Here is a 21905-nt window from a genome sequence, read left to right as displayed (position 1 = left end):
AAAAGAAAGGGCTGAAAGGTTCATTAGGTGAACTTCTATCAGAACAGACCATTTATAAATTCACTCCTAACTAGGTAGTACAGGATTGTTTACAAGCTTCTATTCTAAGTGAAGTGAGGCACAAAGTGATCAAAGTTGTCTTCCTGAAAACCATAGGGAATTAGTAACAATAGGAAGAATATAAGTCATATTGTGATTCTAGGCTCTGATAGTCATAGGAAATGAAATATTCAAGCCAAAAAAAGGGGGTGCTGGTAGTTGGGAGAATAGAAATGATTTCAGAAGATTATAAAAATCGTTGCCATGAAGCTCATATCCTAAGTACTTCTTTCCAAAAGAAAATCAGAATTCATATTAATGGCAAATAAACACACACAGTATGCTGATATATGAAATATGACTTGCACCACATGTGAAATGAAACCTGAAACCTTCCTTCCACTTTCATGTTAGCTGTCTTTTCTTCTTGACAAATGAAATGAATAATTCCTCCTCATGGCAGTCTCTTTCAAATTCACAAGGTTTTTTTCTTTCTCTCTGAACCCATTATTTTCTGTTGCATAAAGCCCATCTCATAAAATAAACCTCTCAAAGTTGTAAATTAAAAAATAAACATTCTTGAGAAAATGTCAAACGTGGGCCTGAAAGAAAGGCCAAAAAATCCATTTAGGGTGATATTGGAGTGAATCCTTTTCTAGGGAAACTGGGGGCAAACACTCCAAGAAGTGATTGAATATAAATTCACTGCCTTCAGCCAGTTTGTAATGAAATGAACCTTTACGGGGAGGTTGCTACACTTTTAGAACTGGCTATAAGATGAGACTGAGCCACAGTGGCTTCAGAGAGAAAAAGAAGCATCAGGATATTAGAATAAAGGCAAAAATACTGAAGACAGGAGCCAGCCAAAATGTCAGGCCTCCTCCTTAAGGCCACATTGGGAGGAATGCAAACATTTGACAAAAGCCAAGAGTAAGCAAGCCAAGTGCACATGCACATGCGCGCGCATGCGCGCGCGTGCGCGCGCACACACACACACACGCACACTCTGTCTGTGTGTCTGTCTCTTTCCCCCTCCCTCTCTCTGTCTGTCTCTGTCCCTCTGTCTCTCTGTGTCTGTGTCTGTCTCTTTCTCTGTCTTTCTCCCCCGACCAAAGGCTCATTTCTAGTTAGTTAACTCTCAAATATCTATCTTCCTATTGCAAAGATTTTCTTTATTTTTAATCCCAGGGTTGTTTTAATTGTCTTACCCTAAAACCAATAGGAAGTTGAAGCTGATACATTGAAACCTGTAATGGTTATTTATGTATGGTGTGTCCCAAAAGTCTTAGTGTGATTTGAAGCCATTAAAGCTACTGAACAGCTTACAGAAGGAGGCAGCTAGGTGACTCAGTGGTTAGAGTTCTAGCCCTAGAGTCAGCAAGATATGAATTCAAATCTGACCTCAGATACTTACTAGCTGTGTGACCCTGGGCAAGTCACTTAACCTCTGTTTGCCTTAGACCACTACAGAAGGAAATGGCAAACTGCTCCAGGATCTTTGCCAAGAAAACCCCATGGACAGCATGGTTCATGAATTCACCATGGACATGACTTAACAATAACAAAATAGTTATGGAAATCATTAAAGCTTCGAACTGCACTAAGATTTATGGGACACCCACTATCATATTTAGTACACAAGCTCCTTGAAGGCAGGGGCTGTCTTAATTTTTGTTTTTGTGCCCCAATACCTACCCTGGTAAATGCCTGTTGATTGGAAAATTCGGTGTTTATCTGAGTATGTATGAAGAGGTTTATACAGTGTGTGTTTTGTGTGTGTGTGTGTGTGTGTGTGTGTACACACACGGCATTTTCAAACCAAACAGAAATGATTTGGGGAATATTAAGGCTGATGAAGACATGAAAAATATTTGAGGACAATTTTCCACCAGAAAGGAGGAGGAGAGAGGGAAGGCTTCATGGAAGAGATGTCCTTGGAGACAGATCCTTTCTGCCAGCAGAGATGGAGAGAGACTGGGACCAAAATAAAAATCAAGGTGAAATTAGCAGGGCAGAGGTCCAGCCAAGTGGCAAAAACTGAGGATGATCAATGGCCAAGAATTTTCCCAGGTTTAGGAGACTGCAGTCAGGATCATTTTTAGAGGAAAAAACAACAAGAAGTTTAGAAAAGAGAGTTTGTAATGGGACTTGCCTTAACTAAGGTCACCTAGTGACTAAGTGGCAGAATTAAGATTCAGATCCTGGTCCTTTGAAGCTGAATGTCTCTGCCCCATTGTCTTATGTCACCTCCGCATTTTGAGTCAGAAGAGGGCTGGGTCTTGGAATCAGGAAGACTTGTCTTCCTGAGTTCAAATCTAGTCTCAGTCACTTACTAGATGTGTGACCCTAGATAAGTCCCTTAACCCTATTTGCCTCAGTTTCCTCATCTGTAAAATGAGCTGCAGAATTAAATGGCAAACCACCCTCCAGTATCTCTGCCAAGAAAGTCCCAAATGGGATCACAAAGAGCTGAACACAACTGAAAAAAGACTGAATATCAACAACAACAACAAACTCTTGTAGCATCAAAGTATCTAGAATTTGTGTTTCACAGCACCATAGATTTAGGGCTTAAAGGTATCTCTAGTTCAACCTTCTCATTTTATAGAAAAAAATTGGAGGCACAGAGAAGTTCAATAATTTAACCAAAATCACACAACCTGTGGCAGAACAGGGATTAACTTAGGTTCTTTGTCTCCAAAGCAGGCCCTCTCTCCAATGTGCCACATTGCCTCCTAAAAGAGATAGATACTGACCGAGAGATGACCGGAAACCCCTTCTGAGCCTTTCATTGATTAATAGAGTCCTTGCTCCCTTAAGGTACCTAGGGCAAGATTATTAACTCTGTATAATTAATAAAGATTAGTGGGTCTTGATGCTTAACCTGGAATTTCCTTTATTGGGTTGGTAAGTACTATGCCTATTATTCCTAAAGCAGAGCCTTAGATTTAGGTTATATGTGAATAAATGTGTATTTGTGACATTATGGTGATTTAACTGAAATGTCTAAAAGGTAAGGCTGTGAAGAGGAAACTCCCCCAAAATCTTATTCTTAGCTGATTTATATTTTCTGTTCTTATTCCTTTTTTTAACTTTGAAGAGATGGATCAAAGCTCCTTCAAACAATCAAGAATTTATTAAATACCTACTTAAGTAGAACAACTCCAAGGTTACAGGCTACTCAGTTACCCAACAAGCATTTGAGTATCTATTGCATGCCTGGAGACACAAGCACAAGACTTGCAAAGGTCCCTGGCCTCAAGAAGCATACATTCTCTAGGTGGAGAAAACAGGTACACAACTAAATATATGCAGAATATAGATGAAATAAATAATAAAAAGTGATAATGTCTTTGGTTGCCACGGTCAAGCTTCTGGTGATAAGCCTCTCCAAACTCTGCCAGGAATATAGGAATTCGTTTTCCTTGTCTATACCTGTTTGTAACAGGGTATTTTTGTTGTTGTTGTTTGTTTTTTCTAAATTGGAGGGGTGTGTGTGGGAGAATTGGAAGCATCAAATCAAACCAGATTAAAAATGGGAAAAATCACCAACAGTTAGCCAGAATGGAGTTCAAATAGCCATCCACGTCCCAACCCATTTGTACTCAATGTCTTTTGAGCTTAATCAGTCAGTCAACAGGCATTTATTCATTAAATGCTTATTATATGCCAGGCACTGTGCAATTCACTAAAGCCTGGCACATTTGGTACCCTTTCTGGTAAAATTCATGGTCACTTCCATAATAATGTGAGGTGCTGAAGGAGGGTATTATTGCAAATGTGTTTACCCAGAACTAAAAATAAAACCCCAAAACAACAACAACCAACCTTGGTTTTTAAGATCTTGTTTATTATTTGGTACCTTCAGCGCACATCACCATAACCAAGTAATGTCAAGGGAGAATTCCTTTGTAAAGAACCACTAGGATATTTATGTTCATTCAGCCTCAAAAGGAGTAAATTAAATTTCTTCTATTAATCAAGTTAAAAAATCATGAAGGAAGCAATTAGCAAAATCCAGCTGTGAGTCTCTCCTCTCCTGGCATAGCTATATTTAGCCGGTACAAATGATCACGCAGACGCTGAAGCTGCATCCCATACCATGCATACCCCATCGGGCTCTAATGGCTAATAATTCTCCCTTGAACACCAACGGGGAGCCATCCACTGAAATGTTTTAGCCAAGAGCAAGCACCTGTTGAAATTTATCAAAAAGGAGATCAATGTGGAAGCGCTGGCTACAAAACCTGATCACAATTTGTGCAGTCACTGGGGAGCTTTCAAAATGGTCTTTGTAAGGATTTGAAGAATGAGTGTCTACCTTTCCCCGTGTCTTGCCTTTACCAAATGGGACAGTCAGATGGATAGAGCAACACACACACACACAAATACTTTCTTCCTCCCCTGCTAGCCCAGGCTCTCAATTCATTTTTAGCAAGAGCGGCAAATATGTTTTGGGGAATACCATGGCATCTCATGTATTTACCGTAGACTAATATTATAAATTACCCTTACGCAGTCTGAGATACTATTTGGCAAACACTCGACGCATATGTGGACTGTGGGGAATGGAGGAGAGAGAGATTTATATTAGGTGTTACTGACAGCAATGTATGATATTGGAATACAATTTCTAATATAAACCCTGGCATCAGGTGTTCCAATAAAACCTTTTGTTTGTAATATGATCTTATTGGGGGCAATCCAATTAAATGAAGTTCAAACTGCTATCCCTGGGGTGAGGTTCTAGGCAAGAGGCTAACTATTAATAGCTCCCAGAATACCTCCTTTTCCACCTCTACTGGACTGCCCTTGGTAGCCACTGCCCCCTGTCAGTCTCGTGACCCTAGAATCAGTTGGACTTGAATGTCAGCCTGTGATGTGTGACAGCTGCAGCAAAAAGCCACAAGCTCAAACATCATAAACAAAGTGATTCCACAGCCTCGAATCCTGGGATCTGGTCTCTCAGGAAAGCCAGGCAGCTTCTTAAAGCTGCCACCTCAAGGTTGGAGACAAAGGAGATTTGCTTGTAAAAATTCTGAGACCCCTTTCCCAGGACCACATTCCAGCAAGGATCGTGGAACACCGACGCTGAGATGGGTTGATACTTTCTGAGGTCATCATATTTGCCAAATGCAAATTGGAGATTCAAAAAGTTTATTAGGACCTAGGGGTATAAAGACAACCAACCAAATAAATACACACAAAGAAGCTTAATCAAAAGAGACATGCAATTATCTTTCATCCCTCCAAGGGGCAGCCAGGTGGCACAGTGGATAGAGCGCTGGCCCTGGAGTCAGGAGGACCAGAGTTTGAATCTCACTTCAGACACTTACTAGCTGTGCGACCCTGGGCAAGTCACTTAACCCCAATTGCCTTAAAACATTCAGGACCACCTCCAGTCATCCTGATGTATATCTTGCCACTGGACCTAGATGGCTCTGGAGGAGAGAGTGAGGCTGGTGACCTTGCACAGCCTTCCCTCACTTATATCCAATTCAGTGACAGCACCTCAATGTCATGGTCCTCTTTGAGAATGAAGTACAAACAACATTCCTCTAAAACAAATAGCAAAAAAGAGGGCAATTTGCTAAAACAAGAAAAGAAAAGATAATATCCCTCAAGTAGAAGTCTTTCTCCTCTGCAGAGGAAACACACTGTCAGAACTGGTTCATGAGGAGTAACACTGTCTTACAGTGAAGGAGTGGAATCCTTCAGTGGTTCACTGGTCAGCCCACTGTTAGGAACTTTACACTCATTTTCCATAGAGGCAATGTGAAGATTTGGTTTGTGGGAGATCTGAGTCCAACTGTAGCTGTAACATTCCGTGGCTATGTGTCTACAATCAAGTATGTGCGTTCCGATTGGTTCACTTGAAACATGGGGATAATCATTCCTTTTATTGGGGGGAGGGATAATCATTCTTATGCCTCAGAAGGTTGTTATGTCAAAATTCTAGGCAATCATAATGAACTATTTAAATAGGAGTATACATGGCAGTTGGGTTTACTGACTAGCCCACAAAAGCTTATTTAATCCATAACAGTGGAATACAGTACAAATAATACTATTTCAACTAGAGCCAATCAGTATTCAAAATGCTATTTTCATGGAAAAATACATTCCAGATTTCAATTTGGGTTATCAGTAAACCACCTCTTATCACTCAACAAGGCTAGGGTTGGCAGGGATTGGGGGAATGGTTTCATTGGCCAGACCCTCCTGGATACCAGTAACATTCATTCTGGTCGACTTTCCATGTGCAGAAGAGAAGGTGGTTCTCTAGGGTCTATCACTTTGCACATGTTCTGAATTAGGGAACCAAAGATGGGAACCTAGGAGGGTAAGGTTCTGGAGGCAGGATTCTCTAGATGTTCATTCATGAATGTCAATCACCTATGATTATAAGTTTGATGTTTATAATTTAGGAACTGCATGTAATTTGCTATCTCAAAATAAACCCCATTTTGGGAATTAATTCTGTTTCATCAAATAAAATCTCTTTAAAATCCTACTATTTGGGGGTAATGAGGAGGAATGAGGGTCTCCTCTGTGATTTCATCAGTGTATGGAACTTCCAATGTAAAAAATCCCTCCACTGATTCAGATCAACACTTTTGTAATTTTGTTGTTGTTCAGCCGTTTCAGTCATGTCGGACTCATTGTAACCCCATTTGAGGTTTTCTTGGCAAAGATACTGGAATGGTTTGCCATTGCCTTCCCCAGTTCATTTTTTTTTTTTTTTTTAGTGAGGCAATTGGGGTTAAGTGACTTGCCCAGGGTCACACAGCTAGTAAGTGTTAAGTGTCTGAGGCCGGATTTGAACTCAGGTACTCCTGAATCCAAGGCCGGTGCTTTATCCACTGCGCCACCTAGCCGCCCCTTCCCCAGTTCATTTTACATATGGGGGATGAAGGCAAAAAGGATTAAGTGACTTGCTCAGGGTCACAGAGCTGATAAGTGTCTGAGGCTGGATTTAAATTCACACCTTCCTGACTCTAGGCCTGGAGCTCTATCCACTTGGCTACCTGGCTGCTTCCAAAAGCAGCAGCAGCAGACAAGACTGCCTCATCAGTTGTCTGGTGAACTGAGAGGTTAAATAAATTGCCTAAGGTCACACAGCTAGGAAGAAAGATTTGAATGTAGTTCTTCCTGTCTGCAAGACTGTCCCTCTATCCAACAAAGGTGGGTCACCTCTACATTTAAAACAAAATTGAGAGAGAGAGAAAGAGAGAGAGAGAACACTCCCTCTTCCTCACACCCTTTTAAAAGGAGAATAAAGGGAGAATGTTTCTTGGATGTAACATATAGATTAGTTCTCTTGAAACTGAACCTTTTGGAATATAGATCATCTCCTTCCTCCTAGATGCAGAGCACTGAAAGTACTCCCAGTTGGGAACACACAAATAATCAATAATGTTTATTGAATTAACTTGAAGACAAGGCCATGAATCAAGAACAATACAAAAGCACCTTTTGATACCATTTACTGTTCTCCACTCAAGAATATTCTCTGAGCATCCCTCTTTTGCTCAGCTTGTTCAGACAGCTTAGAGATTGGATATTGATGGCTCATCCCCTTATTTTATCCTATGTTAAACTCCACTGTAATTAAGAACAGATGGAAACAGACATGGTGACCTTGCGATTACTTCAGGACTGTTCACCATAATAGATATTTTCCTTTTTTTCACTGGCCAATTAAAGAAAGAGGTCTCTGATTATCACTATCATACAATACACTGCAGACTTCTGAATGGCTGATCAAAGTACTCCTAAGGAAAAAGACTAACACAAATCCTATGAGAATTGAGGTAAGAACTATGTCACGAAGCATGCTGTAGTCACTTTTTTGGAAGCTACTTTATTCTTTTTTTGAAGAAGAAGACAAAAGAAGAACACACCAAGAATAGCTGATAAAAAGTATTTCAGCTCGATGCATTTTTGTAAGCAGAAAGAGATTTGCACCCTCCCTTCACAAGGCAGTTGAGTATACTGGGGAATAAATGCACCCTACACTCATAAAGGCTGAAGCGTTTATGGGGCAGGAGAAATTTATTTTTGAATTCACCAGATGCTACCACACCAGTCATCACAACTCTATTACAAGTTTACTGTAGCTCTCTATTGTCAGGGAGATGTGTCTGGTGTACAGTTAATCAACTGAATACATAAAGCTATGAAGATTAAGGTAATGTAGCTCAATTGTACTGAATGGTAAAGAAATATCTGACAATCTTGTTTGAATACTACTGTCAATTCTTGTAAATTAGTAATAAAAAGCTTTGGCAATGAAAGATGGAAACAAGTTTAATGGTGATGGTTGTGGCCTGTTCATAATTCAGGACATGTCTACCATGTTACACAGCAAGGCTATAGTCGATGTAAATGTTGGACTTGAGTTATAAATTCAATGGAACCTATCCTGAACACAGGTCACAGAGTTGGAAACAGGAGATCTGTTTTTGATAATTCCTTATTTGCTGGATGATGTTCAAAGAAAAGTCCTACTTGCCTGCCTCATTGAAAAGGAGGTGATCTGGATTTCTTGAAGGCTATTACAACAGAGAGTAAGATCTGGTAAGTCATACCTACCATGGTGAAAGGTCTCTGGGTACAGGTCCAGTCAATAGTGGACTGCTGGTTTGTTGCCTGAGAGCCAGCTTAGCTAAGTTTGGAGAGGTTCGTTATCAGATCAGCCACAGAGAGCAAATGCTACCAGAGACACTGAACATGGAGTCCACATATGCCCAATGAGCAAGTGGGAAGATTTCAGAGGGTTTGTGAACTTGGATGGGGGAAAAAGACATTTTTATTTTCACTAAAGGCATCTAGGTGGTACAGTGGTAAGAGTGCTAGGTATGGAGTCCCAAAGACCTGAGTTCAAATCCGGCTTTAGACACATACTGTTTGACTTGGGCAAGTCACTTAACCATGTTTGCCTCAGTTTCTTCATCTGTAAAATTAGCTGGAGTAGGAAATGGAAAAACCACTCCAGTATCTCTGCCAAGAAAATTCCAAATGGTTCACAAAGAGTCTGAACAACAATGAAATTTTCAGTAATCCCTGAAATTTGGCACTGCATTCAATTATGAATTTTAAACAATAAACCATTAGTTAGAAAAGGGGTTGATGACCTTTATCAGATTGCCAAAGGGGTCCATGATAGGAAAAAAGTTAAGAACCCTTGGTCTTGTCTAAACCTACAGGAGACTTGTTATTCACATGTTCATGATGAATGGGTTTTACATATAGGTATGCAAAGAAATGAAACAGGAAGAGTGTAAAAGAGAGCATAATTAAATAATTTTAATACATTTCATAGAAATTGTTAGGTAATTCGATAAAAAAAAAGTTTTTGCCTCAGCCCTGCACCTGCAACGTGTAGAAAGATTCAGAGAAACTGACAGGCAAATGCAGAGATGAGAGAACTCATAATCCCAATGCAAAAGCAGGTTTATGAAGAATCATCAAGTGATTAACAATCTATCTGGCAATGATTATGTGTGACTCACAGTTCCCATTTTCCTTAAGTGAATTTAGATGCTATTATATAGTCCCCTGCCAATAGGCAGAGCATGAAATGCATACTAGCAGCTTTTGTGCAAAAGAATTTTATCTTCATCAGAAGAAAGTAAGTGGATAAAGCTGATGTAGAGTTGGGAAACAGCACACTGCAAACAAGCATGGTTTAGTAAGTGAGTGGGAAAATAATAAAAACATGACAGATAACGGAGCTGGCATGATGTGATTTCCTGGTAATGGGATGCAGACCTTCTAGGTTACCAGTTTGAATTAGGCCTAGGTGGGTCATAAGGCAGCTGCTCTGAGGTCTGTACAGTCTGTTGGATGGTGGTGGTGTTGGGGGGGGGTGGGGTCTTAGTCCAGGTGCAAGCAGACAGCTAAATACTTCAATTGTGTACTATCTCTGCTTAACAGATCCCTCACACTCTTATCAACTTGAGGTCTAGTAAGAGCAATAGGTGCGTGGCAGAGTAGATAGCCAACAATGCTAGGAGCCTGGAAAAACTGGGTTCAGATCATGGTAATACACATGCTAACTGTCTGATCATTGCCAAATCACAACCTCCCAGTGGTCCAGGCAACTTTCTGATACTCCAAGTTGCAAAGAATTCTCCAAGTTGCATCACTAAAGGGAGCTTCCACTTACAGGTGTTCCCAATACTCCTCAATAAGAGGAAGTCCAGTCTCTTGCCCCATCCAGTAGTCAAATGCATTTTAAAAATCAAAAAAGCTGCCATTATGAGTATATGTTTCAGATAACTAATGCTCCCAATGCGTCGGTAACATGGCATTTGCTCAGTCAGGGGGCAAAAAAGTGGGGTAGTGCACACTTTGGAGTGTGAATCATTGTAAATCTACCAGCAAGGCCAGTATAAATAATTTCAAAAGGCATGGCATTGATAGTTGAGTGTTCTTGTCCTATGTCAACATGGTATTAGGTGAAAAGAATATGGCAGAGCCATAGAAACAAATGTCCTGGGTCGATGACCCAGGAATTTCTGACATTACAGTGGACTTTGGTTATAATATATTGATGATGTAATTGTCAAACAATGTTGGTTGGGGAAATGTTATGCAGGTTATGTCTGTACTGCTAATATTGTTCCAGGACAAACTAAATAGACAGCATAGTTTGTACAAGCACAAATAAATCAACCGTGGAAATATAATAGGTTTCTTTTATGTTCCGGTAAAATGGCTTCTCCTCTAAATTCAGGGTACATCATAAATCTTTCTCCATTATATCCCTCCAGCCAAATGAGCATCTTCTCCAATAGGAACATTCAAACTTATTCATCTGCTAGAGGTTATACTAAAAGTTTTATACCCAAGACCTCAGCCCTTTCTCTCCCTCATAGCAGATGATCTTTCCTCCTAATTTTCAGAGGAGACAGAGGCCAGTCGATAGAATTCTCTCTATTTTCTATATTTCCAAATTGTTCTGCATCATTATTCATCTATCCATCCTTTGGTTCCACTTCTACTAGGCATAACAGTGTATTTGTCATCATAACTCTCTCAGTCTACTTGCTCAGTGGGGACAGGAAAAGAGCTTTTATTTGTATTTTTTAATTGCCCTAAGATACCCAACGCAGTGCCTTGGATATCATAGGGACTTAATATATCTTTATTGAATAAATGAATAAATATCCACAACAATGAGAAGAAAGACCTCCATTTCAATGAGAAAGGAAGAAGCCCATTGCATATTATCTGAAGGATAACCCATTATTGTTACCTTAAAATATATATGATATATCTCTTAAGACAACTATATATATATACACACACACACATTCTTTTTTGTTGGGGATCAGGGGAAGAGAAATCTAAATGTCAGCAATTCTATCTTCATAGGGCTCATTCCAAAATCTCCGAATTAGAAGTGAAATCTATTAACAGCCAATCTCAGCATCTTTCATATCAATGTTATTCTTATGTCATCTGGCATAAATAACTGCTTGACTATAAATGGGGTTCTGGAGGAGTTCTGTGTCTTATTATAAGCTCCTGCACTGGCACAAACAAAACCAGATATGTATTGTTTGATGACAGAGAAACAAAACTTTCGCCAATAGAATAAGCCCATAATTAATGACAGAAAGCCAAGAATCTTCACTAAGATGCCATTTTACATAATCATTATCTCTAGGTCCCATGAGATTTTGGTGTCTTCCCTTTTTATTATTTTTTTTCCCCTATGAGGTGGACTAATCAGCTCCCAACATTGAACAAGATAGAGACATCCAAATTAAATGATCTCAGCTAATTACTATTGAGAATGTCCTAGGGCCATTTCAGAGAAATTTTACATCGTTGACATGGATGCCTTCTTGAAAAGCAACCAGTCTTCTTTTGAAGCTTGAGGGAAAACTGTGCTTTATTATTTCTAACCTGCCCTTCCTATATCTAAACACACCACATTCTTGAATTTCTCCAAGTATCTGCAAAAGGCCAATGTGCTCTCTGACCCATTATCTGTTTTGGTCTTAGAGGCAAATGCAGAAAACTTTCCCCAACCCATCTGGCCTTCCTGCCAATTTCTCACTAATTGCAAGAAGCAGGGACATTTGCTGCTCATTAGTCAAAACATCTTGGAAGCTGTTTTTCAACAGGACATGCCACAGAAACATCACCTAATGAGAATCGTAGACATGAGACGTTTCCCCACTTCACATGCAGCAGGCGGCCTGAACCAAATTGAAGGCATGCTGACTTGGGGCTGATTATTCCCAAATTGAGATGAACCTTCATTATTATTTTTTTTAAATTGTCGGAAGAGTTTCTTGGCTGTCTCTTATTTACTCTGTATGTGTACACACATGCATACGCATGCAAAAATGAGAACAAACCACTGCAAGCAAATGGTTGAGTGTTCACTAATCATCCAGCTTGAGTCAGACTGGACCAAAGGTCCCTTTGGAAAACAGAGCTGCCCAGGGAACCAAAAAGACCTCTTTAAATGGAATTGGAATTGCCTTCCAGGAGAAAAAAAGAATTAAAAGCTAAATTTAATGAAAGAACAGCTAGCATTTATAGAGAGCACTAAGGTTTGCAAAGTGCTTTATGTTATCTCATCTAATCTTCTTAATAAACCTTCAAGGCAAGTGTTATCATTTCCATTTTACAGGTGAGGAAACTGAGGCAAGATCTGAATTCAGTTCTCCTTGACTTCAAGCCCATCAGTCTAGCCCCTGGCCACCTAGATGCCTAGTGTTAGTATTGGTTGGAACAATTTCATCCCATGAAGAAATAAGGAGAGTTTGACCTGGATGTTAAATGTTGACCTGAAAAGGAGGTGGGGGTAGATATGTGAATCAAGGGTCACCAAAAACATTCATTCAGTCCCAAGCTTAATAAGCATTGTGCTAGGAGCTAGAGACCTAACCAAAAAATAAAATGGTCCCTGCCTTCAAAGGACTTGAATTCTCAATTGATCAATATTCACATAAGCTGATAAGTATGATGGTAAATATTGACGTACAAGTTATGATGAATTAAACAGCTCCTCTTCCTGTCTGCTACACTTTCTTCATCTGTAAAATGGGGGATAATTATAGCATCTACCTCACAGGGTTGCTGTGAAGATACAAAGTTCTCTGTAAACTTTAAAGTGCTATGTAAATACAAGTTATTATTAAATTGTTGTTGTTGTTGTTGTTGTTACCACTACCTTTAAACCAATCTGGATTTTGAAGATGAAAAAAAAACCACATGTGAGAGTTCAGCAATTAATTGCTTATAGGTTTTTAAAAAATGCATGTATATATTTACATATATGTTCCTATATAACTATCTCATATAAATCAGAGGTACTATAGTTATAGGGGTAATAATACCTGTAGTCCCTAAAATAAAGGGCTGTTGTGAAGCTGAAATAAGATAATACATGCAAAATACTTTTAAAACCTTAAAATGGCATGCAAATATCTGCTATTATTAATTTCTGCAGGGAGGGAAGTGGGTAGACATAATCTACTTTGTAACTTGGAATATTAAGGAGTGGCCTGTGTCGCTAATCTGTTAAACAAACAGGACAACAGGAGGCAATGATTTTCATACTTGCAAAGAGAATTCCAAAGGACCCTCAAGTTATCTCTGGCATGGAGACTTCAGAAAAGTCTCCCTTTCTTTGCATTCTGTTGTGATGAAGCCCCGTCTGCCATTTTCAGTTCAATGCTCTAGTCATCTAGTATTATCTTAGTTATTCGGTAAGCCCATGGTCACATAAAGAGTGTGGCCCAGAGGCAGAATACAGTCACACACAAAAACATATACATACCTATATATACAGACACCCCAGGTTAGATGTGCCCACCTTAGGGGCACAGTATATATGGGATATAACAATCATCATATCTTATCCATATAGATAATCTATGTGCAAATGTCTAAAACAATCATTCGGTGTTTCATCTTAGTGGGCTATAATATCTTAAAGACTTTACGTTTTCAGAAACACTCATCTCATCTCTGGTTTTAAGAGTTTCAACATCAGATGCCACCCATATAATGAATAATAAGCAAGGAATAATAAGTGAAGAATAACCGAGGAAGTCTGTTTCTGAAGTTCTGAGGTGACACAATCATTATCATTTGTCAAGACAAACATTGCAAGACAAGGAAAACCGGCAAAGAGAATTCCAAAGTACCCTCAAGTTATCTTTGGCACAAAGACTTCAGACGACCTCCATTTTTTTGTATTCTGCTGTGATGGATGCCTCTAGCCCTGTCTGCTATTTTCAAGTCAATGCTCTAGTCATCGGGGATTATTTCAGTGGGCTTCTGACCACTGTCCCAACATGAGGAAATCGGAAAGCACTTTACTATTCCCTCTACATGCCACCACTGGGGAGTTGTATGTTCCATGGTCTAGTCTGAGGACATCCTTATTAGTTACATTTGTGTCCTTCTCTCCCTTTCTCTGTCTCTGTCTGTCTGTCTTTTTCACACACATACACACACCCTGATATCCTGTTAAGTTCAATTGGAATGGAATCAACACAAAGGAGATGGCATCTAGAGCCCCATTTTTGAAAAAGACTAAATGGAAACACACATACATACACTGGTTACCTGTCTGATGGAAACTTTGTTTTCTGCAAGGCAAACCATCACAGCCCCCATGACAGCCCGACGAAGTAGGAAAGAGCCTAAGCTGAGCAGCTGATTCTACTGGTTGAGCCCAACAGCTTGAAAAGAAGTCGTATGGAGCCTCACAGTTGAAGCCTAAATCAAATGGGAAAGGACATGTTGCCCAAAGAGGGTGACAGATACCACTGTCGGAGAAAACAGCGTCTCTCTTTCTCTCTCTCTCTCTCTCTGGTCCTGTTTACACTGAAATCTGGAATCAGGCTCCCGTAAGGCATCTGCCAGATGAAGTTTACAAGTTCAGGGCTAGTTAGGCTTGTTTTAGGCAAGCTGAAGGAAGTGGCTTGGCTTCCCCAATGACCCATGGGCTAGGCATCCCATGTGACCTTCCTGTCAGCATCCTCCCCCCCACCCTTAATACTACGTGCCAGAGGAAAAGGGGCTGCTTCTCAGGTTTCAGACACTCACTTAACATCAAATGCATTCTCCACAGGCTGCTTAGAAAGAATACTTGCAAATTGTGTCACTAATGAAGTTGGGAACTGTAGCTCATCATAAATAAATAAACGAATGAACAAATGAATGGAGACGTGAGTAAACAAAGAAAGCAAATACACAAATCTGCATAAATATATATACATATATACACACATATGTTTGTGTATACATTCTTTGTATTGAGAAGCAGAATAGCACAGTGGATCTAGAGCACTGGGCCTGTAGTCAGGAAGACCTGGGTTCAAATCCTCTCTGATGCATACCAGGGTCACAACTTTCTAAACAGAAGGTTTGTTGTTATTCAGTTGTTTCTCACTCTTCATGGCTCCATTTGGGGTTTTCTTGGTAAAGATACTGGAGTGGTTTGCCATTTTCTTCTCCAGTTCATTTTACAGATGAGGAAACTGAGGCAAACTCAGTTAAGTGACTTGTCCAGAGTGACCTAACTAGTAATTCTTTGAGGCTAAATTTGAACTCAGGTCTGCTTGACTCCAGGCCCAATGCACTATCCACTGTGCCACCTAGCTTCTCCAAACAGAAGGTACTAATCTACATTGCTATAGGGATTTTCTTTTCAACTATACCAATGAAATTATAGGTCTAGTCCTTATTGTTATAGTCTGTATTTTCTTATTTTTGTATGTTGTGTCACCCAATCCCCACCTCCAGCCACTGGAATGTTACTGTATTAAGGAGAAAGAATCTTTTCTATTTTGTCTTACTATCCCTGGCATCTAGAGCAGTACAAAACATGTAAGTGCTTAATAAATAATGACCAAATTGCATTCTATGTATTTACATATTTCCCCCTAATATGCCAAGCTCTTCCCTCATTTTTCTGAGTGGTGCATTAGGAAATGCAGTATATTTTGAGTTAAGGACCCACATTCAAATCCTGGCTCAGCTAATACTACCTTGCGACCCCCAGCAAAGTCACCAAACCTTGTAGGGCCTCAGTTTCCTTTCTGGTAAAATGAGAGAATGGAATCAGATCCCGTCTAAAGTTTCTTCTAGCCCTAAGCCAATGATCCTCCATAATCTATGGCACACATTATATTGGAAACAATAAACCAAAGACTTCATTTAAAAAATGGAGGGCTTTTACTTTTCTTTTTAAGCCACAATGGGCACCTTTGGTAAGATGGGATATCAGACCTCTGTGTGTGAGGTCACAGAGAAAGATTTCTCAGCTAAATGAGTAAATAACCTTGTTCAAATTTAATGTGGAAGTTTAGCACTAGATTAGGCAGCAGAAAAATCAATCTCTTGAGAGAAGGAATCATTTCAGTCCTTTGCCTTTGTATTCCCAGCTCTTAGCCCAGTTCCTGACCTGGGCACATGGCAGAGTCTTAACAGGTGCTTATTGCACTGAAGCAAAAAGATGACTATCCAAAGTTGGAAACTGTTCAAAACAATGCTTCTTCTCTTTCTTCACTGACCATAGGTATCTGAGCTGATGGACCTTAGGAGCACTCCTAAATTTTATAGTTAGAAGTGACGTTTGAGAACTTTGAGCTCTCCTTCACTCGTTCAGCTGAAGAGTTTTGGGAAAGTTAAGATGAGTAACCAGCCCCACATCCCAAAGCCAGTATGTGACAAATCAGGGATTTGAACCCAGACTCCCTGACTGTAAATGTGGGGTTTGTACCACTGCACCATACGGTGCTGCACATTTTGTTTTTACCAAAGACTAAGATAGAAAGTTTACTTTCATTATCTATATATTGGTTTCCTGATAGTTGCTTAGATCTTAAATAAAACGTGTTAATTAACCTGCTCATTTTCTCTCAGTACCCAAACCCCTAAACCCCGATAAAACTTATTTTCTTGTGTTACTGGAGAAGTTCAAACCTGAACTATTGCTGTACATTTACATAAAGCTACTCTAGGGAAGGTATGTGAATATAATTTATGTTTGCCTTATGCAAGGTCATTAGCTCTCATACAAAACACTAATAAAGAAACTAAAGTACTTCATATAACATTTATCAAGGGGATTTTTTTATAACCTATGAAATAGTATTTGAGAAAAAGTTTTATGGCAACTGCTTGTGGATTTTTTTTATTAAAACAGCAAAGGTCTACTGGTTTTAGACATAATTCTTTTCTTAAGAAGTTTAATTTATAAATTAATTTTCATCCAAGTATGACTTCTTCCTTTTGCATATGTTAAGCACGTTCATACAGACTAATATTCAAATACCCTCCCCCATGTATCAACCAGGATCAGAAGACAACTAAAAAGTAAAACACAGAGAATAAATAAATGAAATTACAACTATCTGCATGGAAAAGAGGAGTGTCTTGCTTTAATAAAGCCTAATAAAAATCTGGTCTTATGATAGAAGAGGAAAGCATGGCATAGGAGAAAGAGCCGTGGGCTAGGAGTCAGAACACCAGGTTTCTGGTTGTAGATTTGCCATTGCTGGCAGATGGGAGCTCTGGAAAGTCACATAGATTCTCTGAGTCTCACTTTCCCTAGCTCTGAAATAAAGGGTTTGACAAGATGATGTGGAAGCTATCTTCTAGAAGGCTTTGAGGACTTAAAAAAAAAGTTTTCAAAAAGTCTCTAAAAGGAGGAAATTGGACATTTAACAGCTTAAAGTTCAAGATTGTATGAAAAATTATTTTATATTGTTAGGAAAGGAGCATTAGCATTTTTAAAAGGTCTACTAAATGATTCACTGAAATTGAAATTCATACATCTAACATATCTGATCTGAAAACATCCCGTTGGCACAAAACTTCTTAGGAATACATCTATAATACAAAGTAACTTAGTCTACTCTTTTGTCATGAGGATCAGCTGAGGGAAGTAGAGATGTGTAGCCTAGAAAAGGAAGAAAACTTGGTGGGGGCATGAAGGTAGGATAAGGAAACAATGCTAACAATGAGAGTTATGTTAAGAGTGTGATGGTCGGGCAGCTAGGTGGCACAGAGCATTGGCCCTGGAGTCAGGAGCACCTGAGTTCAAATCCAGCCTCAGACACTTAACACTTATTAGCTATGTGACCCTGGGCAAGTCACTTAACCCCAATTGCCTCACCAAAAAAAAAAAGTGTGATGGGCTACCAGAGAAGGTAGTAGGTTACCCCTCACCAGAGGGGCATTGGCTGGATGAGTACTTGTCAGTGCTATTACAGGGGGCGATTCTTGCTTAGGTACAGGATGGACCAAAGGGCTTCAGATGTCACTTTGAAATTCTGTGTTAAAATCCCACAACAATTTCTGCAGCTCTAAGTGGTCTAATACTAAGAAGGGATTATTTTGTACTAAAATTTTTTCAGTTACTAAAGAATTATGGAATTTGAAGATGGTCTATTGTGATTTAAAAAACATATTTGCAAAACTATGATTCCTGACTATAAATTCAGGTACCTACCTAGGAAGTAGACTAATCTAGCACCCAGAATGAGAGAGGTGGTTTTCAATGGGATGTTTGGAAATAGGAGAACTACAAATTCCTAAATCTAGAGTAGGTCCTTTCTCTTCTAAGGTCTCAAGTGCTCAGATAACATTGATTGAAAAGGACCATTGACATTGAGGAGAAAGAAGAATCTGTCAATAATGCTTACTAAACATCTGTCCTGTGCCCACAGCTGAACAAGTAATGCTATTAAAAAGAAAGAAATGGTATAGCGGAAAGGAGCACTGGATATTGAACTAGGGGGCCTGGATTTGAATCCCAATTCTACTACCTGTGAGACTTAGGGAAACTTACTTAACCTCTTTAGGGCTCAGTTCTACCATCTGTAAAAGGTGGGGTTGGACTAGATTCCTTTTGATGTCCCTCCCAGTAACCCATGGGATCCTTGGGAAAGGATCAAAGAAAACCTCACATGGGTAAGTTTGATTTTAGGGCTGCAAAGCCAGAGAAACTGCAGATTAGGGGAGAGTCAAACATAAGCTGTGGTCTGATTCAGATGGACAGCTGGGAAGGGCAAGTGATGATGGACACAGAAAGGCTTTTCTTGTCACGGTTTAAGTGTCTTGTGATCCCATGCTTCTCATATTCCTGAAACCGATTATGACATTAGTTAATACACTCAGTATGAAAATAATGACTCACATTCACAAGGTCTTGCTTCTACTTTTATAAACCAGAAAGTGCTATAATGGTTATTAACATCTTACTTAGCCCTCAGTTCACCAAAATGGCCCAGTGACACAAGATTTCATCATCACTACATTCTTCACTAGGACTCTTGGGAGAGGGAGAATTGAAGGCGAGTATTGAAGGCATAATGACTGTCTTCAAGAATCTGAAGGGGGCGGCTAGGTGGCACAGTGGATAAAGCACCAGCCCTGGATTCAGGAGTACCTGAGTTCAAATCCAACCTCAGACACTTGACACTTACTAGCTGTGTGACCCTGGGCAAGTCACTTAACCCCCATTGCCCCTCAAAAAAAAAAGAATCTGCCGGGCTGTGTCTTGGAAAAATCATTAGAATAGTTTTGTTTGACCCCAGAAGGAAGAGCTAGGGGCATTTTATGGAAGACAGAAAATGCAGATTTGGGCTTGGTAAGTCAAGGAAAACTTTCTAACAATTATAGCTGTCCCAAAATGGAAGTGGTATATCTTGGAAGCAGGCACTGGATGCTGTAGAGAGGCTTTTGTGGACTACAAAGTCCTATCCAATTAAGATTCTGTTATTGATGAATGATGAACAGAGTTTCTCCTTCACTGAGTTGTTAGCCCCTTCATCTTTGGATAGTCTTTGAATTTACTTAGCATACGTTGTAGCTGCCCCCTTCTCCCAGAATAGAATGTAAGCTCTATAAAGATAGTAATCATTTCATTTTTGTCTTTTTATCATCAGCACCAAGGATAGTGTCTGAGTTCCCATCTACCTCTAAAGCCAATGATTCTGCTATCTATTCATTATATTCAGGTCCCTAAAGAATTCTATTAGCCTCCAGTTATATGAATTTGAAAGTTTGTAAAGCCAGTTCTATGAAAATAATATTTTATGCCATTAAGTCATCTTGGTCTTCCCCTCAAGTACTTGAAATCGGTGGAGTGCTATTAAATTAGTGAAGTGTTAGTACAGATCAGAGAGTCTTATAATTCATATCTACAACTGATGAAATGCTTTAATATGTTTATGGGAAAGCCCATGTTAACAAAAGGAATATAAGCTCCCTGAGGGCAAAGTCTGCTTTGTCTTTGTATCTCCAGTACTAGGTACCAGGCCTGGCACATAGTAGGTCCTTAAGATAAACTTGTTGAATGAACACATGAACCAGGAACGCCAATCTTAACCAGGAAAGCCCATTTTTAGGATTTACAAGTGTATGCATATCAGCAATAGATGAACCAAATCATGACTCCACCATCTCAGTGTGGCTAGTAGACACTCAGAGTCTAATTTCCCAGGCTTAGAAATAAAGGAATAGGGGTAGCTAGGTGGCACAGTGGATAAAGCACTGGCCCTGGATTCAGGAGGATCTGAGTTCAAATCCGGCCTCAGACACTTGACACTTCCTAGCTGTGTGACCCGAGGCAAGTCACTTAGCCCCCCCCCCCTTGCCCTGCAAAAAACCAAGCAAACAAACAGAAATAAAAGAATAAGTCAGTCCTAGAGAGTCATTGGCTTTGAGTTTGTTTATTTTGCTGTCCTTAGAGAAGTCTATGATTCATTTAAACCTAGTAATTCAGAAACATTTGCCTCACTCTTCTTTTCAGACAAATGTGAGTATGTGTTTAGAAAGCACTAAAATATATGCTTTTGACATGGAAACAGTCATGAAACATGATGAAATAACAACTCGGGGAGGGAGAGGAAGGGCTTAATCTTACAATGCTTTATTTCATCTATTCTCTGTGAAGTGGCACAAGCTCAGTCATTTACAAACTCATATGTTTCTTAGGATATGGAAATTTTCAAGACCCAAACTTTCTTAAAGCAAATGTATCATATTACTTAGGAATACAGAATGGCAGAACTGTAAGGGTTCCAGTGGCCATCCAATCTAAAGCCTACCCTGAAGCATGACTCCCATCCATCACATTCCCATTAAGTCATCATCCAGAACCTGCTTGAAGGAGTAAGTACACTCATGGCCACTCTTGGACAGATCAAAATATGAGGAGTTTTTCCTCAGGCTAAGCTGGAATCTATCTCCATGTAACTGTTTGGGAGCTGTAATTCCAATTTTATACTCTAGGCATAAGTAGACTTCATATAGAACTTCTCCTCTATTAGAATTTAAACTTCTTGCATTCCAGAGGATGGAGGATGACGCATAGAACTTGCCTCTGACACGGAGGTAAATGCAGAATGAATTGGCCATTTTTTTTTTTTGTGAGGCAATTAGGGTTAAGTGACTTGGCCAGGGTCACACAGCTAGTAAGTGTTAAGTGTCTGAGGCCAGATTTGAACTCAGGTACTCCTGACTCCAGGGCTGGTGCTCTATCCACTGCGCCATCTAGCTGCCCCGAATTGGCCATTTTTGGAAATGGCCAACAAGGGAATTTGTTTATCTTGAGTAAACAAATATATATTTGTTGCAAGGGTTTTCTTTTTTTTCTTTTTGTTTAATTGGTTAATTGGGGGGAGTAAGGAGAGAAGAAAAATGCTTTATTGATAAAGAAAAATATACAGCATTAACTTAAAAAATGAAAAAAGGAATGTAATCTCCTTGAGGTCAAGTCCTGTTTTAACTTTTTTTCCTTTAAATCTCTAAGGCTGAACCCAGAGCCTAATTGCTTAGGAAATGATTGATTGACTTAACCCCACTTGCCTCACCAA

General features: G+C 39.6%; 1 protein-coding gene across 1 annotated transcript in view; it reads right to left on the bottom strand.

The window, feature by feature from the left end:
• The window catches only part of PDZRN3 (PDZ domain containing ring finger 3), a 291073-nt gene that overhangs the window by 112900 nt on the left and 156268 nt on the right, over positions 1 to 21905 (bottom strand). The window lies entirely within an intron of this gene.

The sequence above is a fragment of the Dromiciops gliroides genome, chromosome 1 (genome assembly GCF_019393635.1).
Source record: "Dromiciops gliroides isolate mDroGli1 chromosome 1, mDroGli1.pri, whole genome shotgun sequence".
In the NCBI taxonomy this organism is placed as follows: domain Eukaryota; kingdom Metazoa; phylum Chordata; class Mammalia; order Microbiotheria; family Microbiotheriidae; genus Dromiciops; species Dromiciops gliroides.
Note: the sequence above shows the minus strand (reverse complement) of the source record. Positions and strands in the feature narration are given on the sequence as shown.